The sequence below is a fragment of the Colobus angolensis genome, unplaced genomic scaffold (assembly GCF_000951035.1).
Source record: "Colobus angolensis palliatus isolate OR3802 unplaced genomic scaffold, Cang.pa_1.0 Scaffold91, whole genome shotgun sequence".
Lineage (NCBI taxonomy): Eukaryota > Metazoa > Chordata > Mammalia > Primates > Cercopithecidae > Colobus > Colobus angolensis.
In genome coordinates this window covers 15809-30509 of record NW_012123043.1, presented here as the reverse complement: position 1 = coordinate 30509, position 14701 = coordinate 15809, and positions in this window count along the sequence as shown.

Here is a 14701-nt window from a genome sequence, read left to right as displayed (position 1 = left end):
TCAGAAAGTCACCTCTTTTCCTCTATAGAAATGTTAATATTCCAAGTAGGGAGGGATTGTGACTCTGCCTCTTGTGTGGGCCTGGATCTGTGGAGTGCTCCTCCCGTGGAGCTGTAATCAACTTGAATTGTTCCAGGAAGGCTGTCTATAAGTGCATCCATGCTGTGTTCCCATGTGAGAAGCCCCAGATGTGACTGTAGTGGTCTTCCTTGGGGAACAAGGACCCCTTCTCCAAGACCATTCATGATCACAGAGGCTGCCTGCCTGTTGCAATAGAGGTACAGACTTTCCTACTGCTCCCAGTGCTGCAGTTGTGTCTCTCCTGTAAGAAACTTCCAACCAGCAGAAAGATCTAGGACTCAAGCCCTACTGTTCAGATTTTTTTCTCCCACAGTACCCTTTGGAAGTATTCCCTTCATGTGGTGCTCTCTCCCTTAGCTTAGGAATGGGACTTCTTGAGAGCCAGACTGCAGGGATTGTTATTGCTCTTCTGGGTCTAGCCACCCAGTGTGGCTACCAGACTCCAGACTGGTGCTGGGGAATGTCTGCAAAGGATCCAGTGATAGGATCTGTCTTCAAGTCTCCCAGCAGTGGGTACCAGCACACATTCTGATGGCATCACAGGGGAGTGACACAGATTGTGAGAATCCTTGGTTGTAGACAGGCTTAGTGAGCTGGCTGTCTCAAATGCTGGTTATACTAGTAGTGAAATTGTCACATAGACTCAGGACCTCTGGTTAGTCAGGGTGTTTCAGGCAGTTGTGTTAGCTGAGATCATGCAGCCATTTTCTCCTTCCTGGGAACAGTATTATTCTGTCAAGAGGTATTGTAAATGTGAGTTTGTTGGCCTTCAGTCAGGAGGTTGCACTTGCAAGAGAGGACCAGCTGCATTAGTAGCAGTGGGATTTGAGCTTGCCCTAAGTTGTCCAGGGGAAGTATTCTGGTTACTCAGGCAATGGGTGCGGCCATAAAGCTCCCAGAAGTTTATGCCCTTTGTCTTGAACTACCAGGGCAAGTGGAGAAATACTGCCAGTTGTGGGCAGAGTTAGGTGGATCTGAGCTCAGACTTCTCTTGGGCAGGGTCTGCCATGACCACTGTGGAGATGGGAGTGGTTCTTATGCTGCTGGGGTAGTGTTCCAAAGGAGATATATGTACTTGTTTTAAAATCAGATTTGTGTGTCCCAGATATGTTTGAATGATTCAAAACCTTGTGTTTTGAACAGTCTTATGTGGGATAAGCAAGTGCTAAAAACCTTCAAGGTCTGGGCATCTCTGAAACTGTCAGCAAAAGAAGGATTTTGCTGACATCAGTTTCAAAGAACCTAGTCAAGGTTAAAGGAGGGGACTGACTCTAAAGAGAGCATCAAATTCCCATAGAATTTTTATTTTTTTTTTCGAGATGGAGTCTCGCTCTGTCACCCAGGCTGGAGTGCAGTGGCGCAATCTTGGCTCACTGCAACCTCTGCCTCCCAGGTTCAAGTGATTCTTCTGTCTCAGCCTCCCGAGTAGTTGGGACTACAGGTGTGTGCCACCATAACCAGCTAATTTTTGTATTTTTAGTAGAGAAGTGGTTTCACCATGTTGACCAGGATGGTCTCAATCTCTTGACCTCATGATCCACCCACCTCAGCCTCCCAAAGTGCTGGGATTTTAGGCGTGAGCCACCGTGCTCGACCCCTGTAGTATTTAATTTAACCTCAGTGATCTCATACATAAGAGAAGGTGAGAGTTGCAGAATTTAGGAGAGATGCCCAAAGGTCACAAGTTAGCTTAGTTTGCTTCCTAGTTTTAGATGGAAAAGGTAGCAAGAAAATGATTAAGACATAAAGTTTAAACTCAAAACAGAAAAATCAATGCTGAAAAATAAATAGCACTGAGAAAGAAAAAGTTAGGTCATACTTCCTCTTCGCAAGTCACAAAGGCCAATAATGCTGAAATAAGAGAAAGTGAACTGGGTCACCTGACACTGATTCAGAGAAAATAGCTGAAGCTGCCCGAGGCTGTTTACACTAAGATGGCAGGGTTTTTGTTGGTAGACAGATTTTCACTGTCCACATACCTATGTAGGCCTCTAATTAGAGTTAAGTGTGCTTACCTATCTGGTAGAATCCTGGCCTAGCCAGGTTCTTGTCTGTGTGTCCTGAGACTGGGCCATCCTTAGGAACAGCTGGAGAGCTTTGCTTGAATTCTCCAAGGGAGTAGGGAAGGTACTTGGAAAGGGTGATCTGGAATGGAGGGAGGCCTCTGAGGAGATGCAAGTGTGACAGTAGCAGTGACCTAGTCTCCTACTAAACTCAGGGTTGCAGGAGCTATGTTATCCTACAGTTGCTCCCTGGTGATTAAGAAGGGGCAGCTCTGAGATCCAGGTTGGATGAAGGGAGCAATGCTAAGTTGTGCAGCTGTTACTGGCCTAAGAGAGTTGATACGACGCAAGAGGACATCCTCACCACCCTTGTCCAGCAGTGGCCTCTGAAAATCAGCCTGATGAGAATAGGAGTGGCTGATGGAAACTACTGCAGGCCACCATCACAGCCTGGATGACTTACCAGGGCTGCCATTCCTGACAAGAACAGATACTTACAGAAGTCAGGTCATCACAAGGCACTAAAGAGACTTCAATATTTAAAAATTTTCACTCTTCTCCAACATAAGTCATCCTTTTGACACCTTTGAGTCTTTTATAATAATCTCATCTCTAGACCAATAACCCTTGAGGGCAGATGTTAATCTACTGAAATGCTTTCAGAAGGTCACTAGAACTCTGAAAGTTCACTGGAACTCTAGTAAACATAAATAAATTTGATTTTTTCAGTAGGGTGTGTGTTTGGCCAGTTTCTTCAAGGGAGAAGTGGAAGAATTAATTTGTATTTCATTTTAAATGATTCAAGTTACCCTCTGTCAGTTTGGATGACGACATTACATTTTACTCTCTAATTGTGAATGACATTTTCTTCATCCTTTTTTCTCCCATGGTAAGGCCTCTGATTCTATCAACATGATAAATACTAAATAAACTGGCATAATTGGAATCTCTGATTTGGGCCATTAGGTGCTTCAGACAAACAGTTTATTAAGTGGATGATTTCTGCTCTTTTTCAATTTGAGACACTTAAGTCCTATTAGTGCAGATTCAATATTTGAATGAAATTGGTATTTGGCATTGGAGGGGTGGTGAACTGAAATCCATGTTCTATTCAGATCACCAATCAAGAGGACCCTCTGGTTTCCCTGCTGTTTATCAGAGAACCAATTATCAATGCATTTACAAAATAATAAATACTTTTAGAAAAATTTGAGCCTGGGTTCATGTCTATATTTCACACGGGATATCTATATTCTGGACCTGAAAAACCTAATGACTTTGGAAACCCAAGAAAAGAAAACTTTTATTATGATTTTTAACCTTTAATTAAGGTAAAGTTTGGCTTAACCTAATTTTTCTTTATGCAAAAAATATTTTCAAATTAAACTACTCTGGGTGGTTAGTGCTAGTTATTTACATTTTACAAAAAAAAAAAAAAATCCCCAAATGATTCAAATGTAGAGCAATTTCTTTTTAAAGTGGGCATTAGAAAATGGGACTGACCTTGAAAAACAGAGTTTTTGAATGATCTCTGTATGGGAAAGCTAACCTAGACGTTGTCTTGTGGACCACCTGCCTCATATGGTAAAAGACTTTTGCAACTATACAAAGCTGGATGTTGAGCATGTAGCTGAATAAATTAATTCATGCTGAAGCCAAATATTTGACATGAAGGATTGAGTCAAAATGGCGTCCAGGAGCTCCTATACTGTAGGGACTTTTTATAACACCTATGTTTGCTTCCATTCAGTTTGCCTTATTTCAGCCATGAATGAGCTCAATTTTGAGCCAGGAGCCTCAAGCTGCAAACCATGAGCACCTCTAAAAGATGCTCCACTTCGAACTGAAAGATTTGGATTTGGGAGCAGTTTTCAAGGGGAGATTGTTGCCTCCCATCCTAGGAGACCCTGTGACTGGTGATTAAAGCAGCTGTGCTCAGGCAGGCACTGCCAAGTATATTAGATAGATGCTATTCCCAGGTTTCTGGAACCATGTAAAGCAAAGCATGGGTACCAAATCATAGGATAATCGGTTTAAATGGGAAACATGCATTTTTGTCATCACTATTCAATGCCATGCACAGCAGTAAAAAATCTACTGTTGCTGAAAGCAGGATGAAACTTGAAAAGTCATATTCACTCCAGATATGCCCCTGCAGAGCATAAAACCAGGTTGAAAGTTGGCTAGCTAATCATTACCAGAAGGATGATTTAAATCAAGATACATGGGTCAATATTTCTTGCTGTTAATGAAAAAAGATGATGGTGATTTTCTATCAAAAGTGGTTTAAGGAGTAACCCTAAAAGGGCCAAAAAAAACCATAATAATAAAGTCATCTCTACAATGTACAACTAAAAAAAAAATCTCTATCATTAGTTGTTTGGAGGTCTGAGAGACCTGAGACCTTTTGCTTTATTTCTGACAATTTCATTGAGGACATACAACTGGTATGTACCATTTATTTTGTTCTTACAGATGAATTAAATTATTTAGTTGGATGGGACCACCATCATGAGGCAATTCAGAGTTACGGGAATGACATGAAAAAATTATCTTTCTCTGCACAAAACCTGCTTATTTTACAAACACATTATAAGACAGATGGGAAGGAGGATAGGAGGAAAATAGTTACCTATTTGGTTTGTCTGACAGATAAAGTAGGAGGTGGGAGTGTGGAAACCATTTAAACATGACTGTTGCTTGTCATTTGTCCTAACACTTCATCTTATCTGAATAGTAATCATAGATGCTATGGATGCTATGTATTGTGTGCTTACTTGCAGTTAAGCATTTTCCAATAATGTCATCATGATGTGCCAGTGCAATACAGGTGTGATTCCCATTTTTCAGATTAAGCTCAGATCACCTGAATGGGGCATTTCAGAAATTTAAAACTATGTTTCTTTGTCTGCAAAGGCTCGTGAAATGAAGATAAAAGTTTCACCCTCAAAGGCTGTTATGAGGTCTAAATGAGACATAATGCATTTAGTGCAGCAAGCTTAAGATAGTCTTGGCCTCTAGCGAGGGCTCAGGAAGGGATCCCTCATTATTGTTTAGTAATCATTATTATCATTGCTATGATGCCTTTTAGTTCTACCTCTATTCCCTATTACTGTTACTCTTCAATTACTGCAGATAATACTAATTGGTAATGATAATAACAATTATGGCTACACAGGGCCAGACTCTGGGACCATGCCTGTCTCAGTCTCAAATAAGAGGATCTATTAAGCAGTGGTAATTTAGGAATAAAATAGGGGAAGTCTTGACAGCTGATTTAAGTCACAGTCATTTGTTATTTCCTGCTTGTCTTTGCACTCACTGTGACTACAGAAGCCACATGAGAGTCCACTTGAAGGAGGTTTCCTGTCACTCCTTGTAAACTCACACCAGATGTGTGCCTTTTACATTGGCTACCTTGGGCCAGGGTTCACCCTAGGGCAGGAAGTAGGCCGGCTGTGTCCACTTTACACCATGCCCCAAACCCTGCAAACAGCTGCACTAGAAGGACTATGACCCTCAGCGCCTCCTGGACCTGTGTTTGGATTAAATGACTCTGCATCCTTATTTGCCATCCTGAGAGAAATCTGACATATAGGTGTCATATTTTATTCATCATGTACTAGTTATTGTTCCTATACAAATGAATACTGTATAGTCCACCAGTTCCCAGAGCAGCAGTTCTAAAAGCAAAGAAATTAGACTCAAAGAATTACCTCATATTGCCGTATTCCTTAGGTTGCCTCATTGATGTGAATAATTGTGTTTCATTCATCTATTACTATGTAACGAATCACTCTAAACCCTAATGGCTTAAAACAATGTACTGTTTCTCATGATTTTGTGGATTGAGCTGGTGGCTCCTTTGCTGTTCTCATGTGGGTCACTAAGTGATTGCAACCAGCAGGCACGGTGACTAAGGCTGGGTTCAGCAGGGACACCTGGCTTGGCTGGGACTCTGTTTTGACACGTTATTTTCATTCCAAGCTTCTCCACAGTATGGGAGTCTCAGGGTCGCCTTCCAAGAGAGCGAAAACAGAAGCTGCAAGCCTCTTATGTCTGGCAGAGCACCATTTCCATGGCATTATGTTAGCCTAACACAAATTTTGAAAACGCACTTGATTAAAAAGCTGCACCATCATTGATTATGCAGATACTATATTTTTCACTAAAACAAGGTCTACATTGTTAAAGATAGTTCAGTACAAATACTTCATGGGGCCAATTTGGGAGCATTCTTGACATTAGATATTGAATATTTAGCTTCTTCAAAGATAAAGAGATTTGGCTTGCTGGGGCAGCCTGTAAATGTCCATGTACTTGAGTGTCCACATGGAAAGAATCACTCATTTATTCATGCCTGCATGTACTCACTTATCCATGTATTTGAACATTGGTTCCTATGCAAAGCTCTAAGCTAGATACTGGAATAGAGCAAATACTCAGATTAATTAAGCCAATAGAACCATTTTATATCCTGTGATCTTTTTAGTTTGTGTGTGTGTGTGTGTGTGTGTGTGTGTGTGTGTTTAACTCAGCTACTTATTTTTTCAAGCATGAGCTCTTTCTTTTCTTTTCCCTATGAACTTCTATTAAGAAGTTGTATCTAATGAAATGCAAAAATAAATATAGCTCATGGTATACTTCACATGTAGACACTGGAGACATGCTTCTTCTTGAACTTACACTTAAAGCAATATTACATATGGATAAAAAAGCCTGAGATTAAGACATTAGATAGGCTACAGAGCCATGATAGTTTCATGACCAGAGCATCCAGTGACAGCCCACACTTTCGGATTTCTTGATGGCAGGTACAAATTTGAGCACCATTCATTCATTGTTTGTTAATTTATCCAGAAAATAGTTATTGTGTTTTCCCTATGGGTTAGGCCTGTTCTAGGTGAGAGATACTGGAGTAAAAAAAATAGTTCTTATCCTCATATAACCTAAATTCTAGATAGAGAAAATTGAGAACAGCAACAACAACAAAATACACAACCTCTCAGGTGGTGATAAACAGCATGGAAAAAAATAAAGCAGAGTTTAAGGAAATGAGGAGAAACTATCAAAAGAGATGGAGAGGGGATGGACAGTGGGGTAAGAAGAAAATCAAGATGAAATGGTGTCCCATTGTGTAGAAAATACTTCAACAGGAGTGACAATTCTTTCAAATGCTTCAGAGAGGTCAGGTAAGCTGAGGACTGAGGACTGGACATTGTGTTTGACCATGTGAAGATCATGGAGCGGTGATGAGAAAAGCCAAATTAGTTTAAGTTCAAGAGAGGATGAGAGAAAAAGAAAGGGAAACCGAAAATACAGAAAACTCCTTTGTAGACATTTTGCTGAAAAGAGGGGTTGAGGAATGGGGTGGTTACTGCAGGGAGATGAGGGCCACAGGAGAGAACATTTTTATGATAGGAAATATGCCAGCATGTTTGGTGCTGATAGGGATGCCCCAGGACCATGGGAAAACTGATGATGTAGAAGAGAAGGGAACTTGCTGTAATGATATCCTTGAATAGTTGAGATGGATGGATTCTTCTAGACCAGATTTAAAAATTCATGTCATTAGACATGTTGAGTATATACCCAGAATATATAGGCATCTATTCTTAAATTTTATTTATATTCTACAACAGTAGCATGTTTCAAATATTTCAAAGCACATATAAAAATATAACCAGATGCTTTGTAGAAAAAAATATAAAAATAGAAGCCCCAGCATTTTCTCCAAACACTCCATAGTCTTATACACATTCTGCTTAAAGTGCACACATTTAACTTTGGAGTTCTTACCTTTAGACAATGTCACTGTTTGGCCCTGATTTACCTAAAAGCAGTTGGAAGAAAAGAACTTGATTTTTCGAACTTGAGAATGTGAGTTTTCCTCCTATTTTGATTTCTATCTAGGAAGTGTGTTGACTTAACCAACCCTTTTCAAAGAGTAATAATTTTAAAATGTAACCAACTTGAGATGATTTAGTTAAGATCTAATTCATAAGCAGGTTCTTCAAATGTTCCTAGAGGTTACTTTTGTCACACATAATGTCACAAAAATGCAAAAAGTACTCAGAAAGGAAAACAACCAGATTTCGATTTTTATTTGTTGCCATTGGGTCACTTTTTTGAACCACAGGTCATTCCCATGGCTTTCTCTGAATCCATGAATGAAGGACAAAAGTATACAGAAGTATCCCATCGCTGGTATACAACAATCACCTTTGACCACATGATAGGAGAAGTGAGAAATGTAGCCAATTTTTTATTGTAGTTTCTGTGTAAACATATGGCAGAAACTAAACTGCCATATGTTTACACAGAAACTACAGAAAGAACAGAAACCTAAAATGAAAACTAAGTTGTCCCCAGGTTGAAAAGAGGAAAGAGTTTCAGTGATAGACACTGGAGCTTTGCTCAGAAGACTTTATTCTCTGGAAGATGTTTTTGCTAATTATAAGGCTGAAATTACTGGCACAGACTTTTTTCGCGATTGGGTGATATAACATAATAAAACAATGGTGTCGAGTAGAACCACTGTGAAAGTCTTTAAGGTGGCCAAAGGAATCATTCCTGTAGTTCCAGTGTAATCCCAGTTGCAGATTAACATCGTCAGGTATATCAGAGACCCCTGAAGTACAGTCATCACATTCACAGTGTGTGAATCCCCATCTCAAAGGGATCCCCATCTCGAAGGGACAGAATGCTCCTAAATCAGTCTCTCCATCGCAGGGGGCGGCATCAAGTTCCACATTTCCACTCGGGAGCCCTCCTTCTCCTGACGGCTGGGGCTGTAGGTTCCCTGAGTTGCCCTTTTGTTGGAGGTGACAACAGAAGCAACAATGGCCAGCAAGAGGATCAGTAACAAGGCGAGGGTCACTGAGCCAATAGCGGTGAAAATGTCCGAGATCAAGTCATCTGCCAACTGGAAAGATTGAAATCATTGGGATGTGCATTCTACAGCAAAGGCAAATAAATATTCAGGACAATGAAACTACCCAGGAATGAAGACCAACCAGAGCAAGCTGGTACCACTCAGTACTGTAAAAAGACCAAGGTATTAAAAGACAGTCAGATTTTCTTATTCTCAAATCATTTGCAAGTGATCATATATCTAGCATCTAAAGTCTACAGACAGAAAATGTGGCATGAAATATCTACTGTATTTGCTCAGTCTCTAAATCTCAGTGACTGAGATCATTCACGTAGCAACAAAGGCAAAAGATGAGCCCACATTTATATTTGTAAAATGATTCTAGATCTATAGCCACGTATTATTCATGATCTCTTTCCTCCCTTGCCAAAAGTTCTAATTTGGGACCGAAGAAATGGTTGTTGTGCAGTTTTGTTTCGTTTTGTTGTTTGGGGAAAGCAAAGAAATTAAATTAGTTGAGTCTTGTGGGAAAAATTCTTGAGACAGAGGAGGGACTGTGACATGCTGGTTTCGCCCAGAGGTTTCCACAGGAATCACTGATTCGGATTCAACATGGCAATTGAACGGTTGTAAAGGCGCATGCGCTTAACGCTGACTCCAAGCATCTAGCAACAGAAAGCGGCAGGTAGAGCCCTGTCAAAGGGAGCTGGATCCTGGGCTCTCAAAGTTGGTATTTTTACACAGTGGTTTGATTAATGTTAATCCCGATGTGTTTGCAAAACACTTTTTAGCAAACCCGAATTCTATCAGTTTAACAATGGGTAACATGAAACTGGGACTGAGTTGCATAGAAATATTAAAGACAGAAAGCAATTACTGTTTGAATTTTTAAACTGATTTTTTCAAAGACGTATTTCTGTCAGGGAGAAAACTCTTTTACCTTCTCATTTACCTTTCTCTAGGACTCATCCCCACGTTACCAAACCAATCTATTACAAATGAAATCTGTTTAACATCCTAGAGAGTTTAAATATCTTTTCTATCCTTAGTCTCTGTTTTTTGTTCCCTGGGTCTTGGTTTAAATTATTACATAATTAATATAATATTCTAATATCTTCATAGCATTGTCTGGGATCTACTCACAATAAGCCTTGCTCAAATGTGGTTCATTAGTTTGTGCATTCATTCAGCAATACTTATTGACCATTTACTATGAGCATTCACTGAGCAAGGAAATGAAAATACCAAGACAAATACAAGTTTGGAATCTGGAGCTCAAATTCTGGAAATAGGAGAAGTGGGAGACACACACACACACACACACAACCATAATACGTTACAGATAGGTGTTATGACGGTGTGATGAATTGTCTTGGGGCATAGGTGGAGCAAGATTGGAATGAGACATGATTGTCCTTTGAAGGATTAGTGGATGCTCAAGTACTCCAAGGAGGAAATTCCACTTTAATGAGACACTCTTGGTGGCTCACACCTGTAATCCCAACACTTTGGGAAACTGAGGCGGGCAGATCACCTGAAGTCAGGAGTTCGAGACCAGCCTGGCCAACACGGTGAAACCTCATCTCTACTAAAAATACAAAAATTAGCAGGGCGTGGTGGTGGGTGCCTGTAATCCCAACTACTTGAGAGGCTGAGGCAGAAGAATCGCTTGAACCTGAGAGGCAGAGGTTGATGTAGCAGACATCATGCCACTGCACTCCACCCTGGGCGACAGAGCCAAACTCTGTCTCCAAACAAGAACAAGAACAAAAACAAAACATAAAAGGCAAGAAGATACAAAAGTCCTTAGAATTTAGGGAAACAGTAAGAAACCCAGTGTGACCGAAGACATTGACCATGAATGTATATGTTTGATTGGGAAAGGATGAAAAGAGTTGGGGAGAGAAAATACTGTAAAGTAGAAGGATCTTGTCAAGAAATGTGAATGTCACACTGAACTCAGACTTTTTCCTGTAGTCAGTGAGGAGCCACTGAAGATATTTAAGCAAAAGCATGACAGGATAAGATCTGGTAACAGGGTGGAGGATGGGAGATAGTGTAGGTGGGGAAGAAACTGGAGGCAGAGCAGTTAGTTTATCTTATTCATCATGATAAGAGATTAGCTAGGTCTAAATTTAGCAAAGGAGTGAGAATTGAAGGGAAAGAATGGTTGAGAGAGATTTCTGAGGTATACTCAGCATCACTCCGTGTCAGACTGTGTGGGGTAGTGGGGAAGAGAGGAAGGATGAAGATGGCTGGTGATACCACATTAGATGAGCAGGTGGATTGGGATGTCAATCATTGTAACTGGGTTCACATGAGGAAAAATTGGGTTCACATGAGGTTTGTGTAGGAAGAATATGAGGTCAGGTTGGGAAAAGCTGGTCTTAGGTGCCTTGGAGACATTCAAGAATATAGTACTATTAGATCATCAGAAACACATTTACGACTCCATCTCCCCTTCACATTACTGTCAAAAATTCTGGGTTATGGCAACTTTTCATTCTCCAATGATTGGAGCTTTTGAAGTAAAGAATGTAGAATTTCAGAGAGTTCAGTAGTTTTTTAGAAAAATAGTTTATGTCAACTAGAGGGCAAGCTCTCCATCCATACTGTGTGGCCATGCTTTTGTAAATAATTATATATTTTATCAATAAAGATAACTCTGGCCTGGGAAAGAGGAACAGAACCATAGAGTTGGGCTTGAAAGGTCAAAAGGCTGGGACACAGAAGGGCAGATGAAATCTGACCAGCAAAACATCTTAGTACTATCCAGTGATCTTTAGAAAATGCACACTCTTGTTCTTAGATGTTGATTTCATCTTAATCTGTCTGGTAAATCATGTCATCTGTTGGAGGAAATGGCAGTTCTCCTGGATGAGAGAGCTGGGAGTGTCCACACCCATGCACACAGGAGAAAAATCATTTGGTTTGTCTCCGTTTTCTAAACTTTTCCAGGCCCTTCTCTTCTTATTCAGCCTGAGATTGATTACATTGGGTAAACTGAGGCTACCTAGATCCTCTCATCTGCTATTCGGCAACAGGAGAGGAAGAGGGACTCATGGGGGTGGGTTCTGAGTCCTTGTTAGTACCCCAGTTCAGGTGGAACCAGAGGGCTGACCTGTTTCACATATTTTGGGACTCCTGAGAAACCAAGTCCTTCATCTACAGTTGCTTTGCTGTCCTTAAAAATGTGATAAAAATAAAAGAGCAAATTCAAGGTCTGGATCCAGCCCCACTTCTGCCAGTCCTGGCTGTGTAATGAAGTGGTTAAGAGGTCAGTCTTTATAGGCAGAGACCTGGATTTGATTCGTGGCTCTGCCAAATACTTGTGCAAACACAGCAAGTTATTTCACCTCTTAGGAACTCATTTTCATCACCTATAAAATGGAATATTAATATCTATTTCAAAGGATGGGACCAAATAAAACACAAAGAATGCAAAATACAAAAAGCACAGCCTATAGGAAGTTCTCAAATACATAAACATAGTAGTAGTCATTAGTATACCATTTATCATTATCCCTAATTTGACTTGCTTTTAAAAGATAAACTAGAATTCCTTCAGGACCTTGCAGTATGACCAAGGGAGCAAACCTGCAAACCCAATATTGCAATTCCCAGTCTCATATAAAGTTTTTGATGAAAGAGTTCTCCTAACTGTATCAAATAGGGCATGTCATTAAGCTTTAGAGTGAACTGAATGAGTAGGGTTTTGAAATCGCCTCTTCAGGGCCCTTTGCTTTTAAATTCCCATGGTTGAAAGGCTTTTTTTTTGCTCCACTATTCTTCAACTGTGCTTAAAATATACGGCACTAGGATGGATCTTTTGATAATTGAAACTGCTGGGACACATGAACTGACGATGGAGGCCTCCAGGTGCAGGACGAGATTTAAGGCCAGGCCTATTTGGATTGGTTGTGCTCTAACACTGTGCTTTTGAATAACCTTTTCCTGAAAAGACATACCTCAAATTAATTATACATATCATGTAAAATTGTTTTTTCTTTCCTAAAAAATGACATGCTGCTATCTGTAGTCAGTTATCATATTAACCACTTTTTAAACATGTATATTGTATATATGATTAATTTAAACTGTGATTACTTTGAACTCCATATCTGCAGAATAAAATAAATAGATGTTTCATTTGTTCTCCTCAAAGAGAATTTATTCTGAAACATTAACTGGGTTCTGGCCTATATAGGACCCAAGCAAGGTTATGCCATGGTATGCTATGATGAAACTGTCAAAACCTATTTTGAAACTTCCATCCTGATAATTGTATGCTGGAATGTCCTAGCACCCTACGTTAATGTGTGTTTTCCTTTTAATCCTAGAAGAGAAATTTCATCCTGTTTCTTCTGAAGGGGAACTAGAAACAGCATGCACTTGCTAAGCAGACAGAAAGGGATTTGAATCCAGTTTTGCTACTTGTTTAGTATACTTAGCCGATATTTACTGTTTTCTTACTTCTCTCAGAAATGTCATAATAATGAAAGAGAAAATTCAAGGCCTGGGATGTAGCCCTACCTCTGCCACTCCTGGCTGTGTATTGAAGTGGTTAAGAGCTCCGCTCGTATACCATTTTCCCACAGTATATGTAGGTTAAGTATACTAAACGGGGACAACAATTCCCATGTCTTAGAATTGTTCTGAGAATTATAGTATTCAGTGGATAAAGAGCTTCTCACAGGACATACACACAGTACGAGAACTTTGATCCATGTGGTTGCTCTTGTTTATTACCCCGAGTGACCTTCCCCTGATTGATTTTCTTGATCCTGTTTGGATTTCAGAACTCCTACCATCCACTCAGGGCCGAACTTGTGAACAAGGAGGCGCTTCGGGTTATCACTCTCACTGTGCTGATGCAGCACTGGTAGAAGGGTGTGCAATCAACTGTTACTAATTGCTTGAGAGTTCATCTAATTTGGAAAACACAAAATGAATGGAAATAAAAGAAATGAGACAAATTCTGTTGTCAGCATCAGGACCTATCTTTCATGATATTTAGGGCCAATGACAGCATTCGAAATAATGTGAAGACAATAAACATATCAGAAGGAGCCCTGAAAAAGCATGAAACGTTGCAGGATTTTTTTGAAAATGTAACCTCATATTTCCAAGTGAATGGAGATGCAAACATGAAAACTTTGACTTAAAGTGAGGGAATTCAAGAGCTAACGGTGCCACCATCACCCCCCTGAGGTCCTTTCTCTCATCCCTGCGTTTTATAAAACCAACAGAAGTATGTTTGTGGTTAAAAATGGAGGCAATATTTGGGGTTAAAAACTGGAAAACACCACAGTGCAGTGAATTACTCCAAGTCTTTCCTGGAATTCAATTGTATGTATATCAGTTACATAGAAATATGTGGAGACAGTTTAAGATGGCCAGTTAAAATGTTTGAATGTGCCAGTTGATTACAGGTTACATTCCAGCTTCAATATGTGCATTTCTGAAACTAGTTGTGTCTGTGTGTGTATTTAGTGTTACATCAAATAACCAAGTAAGACCATTATGTGCAATTAAGAGAATTAGTGACTCATGGAAAAACTACTTTAAACACATTGTGTCTTTAACATGCCAGTTAGAATATTTATCTTCTGTCTACATATATAAAGCAAAATAAAGGCATCTCTTGAATGCTCATCCTGTAAATTTTTTAAAAAAGAAATACAACTTCGAAGAGCATTTCTTGTGAATTGCTGTTCTGACAAGTAGATCGTCAATTTGGTGG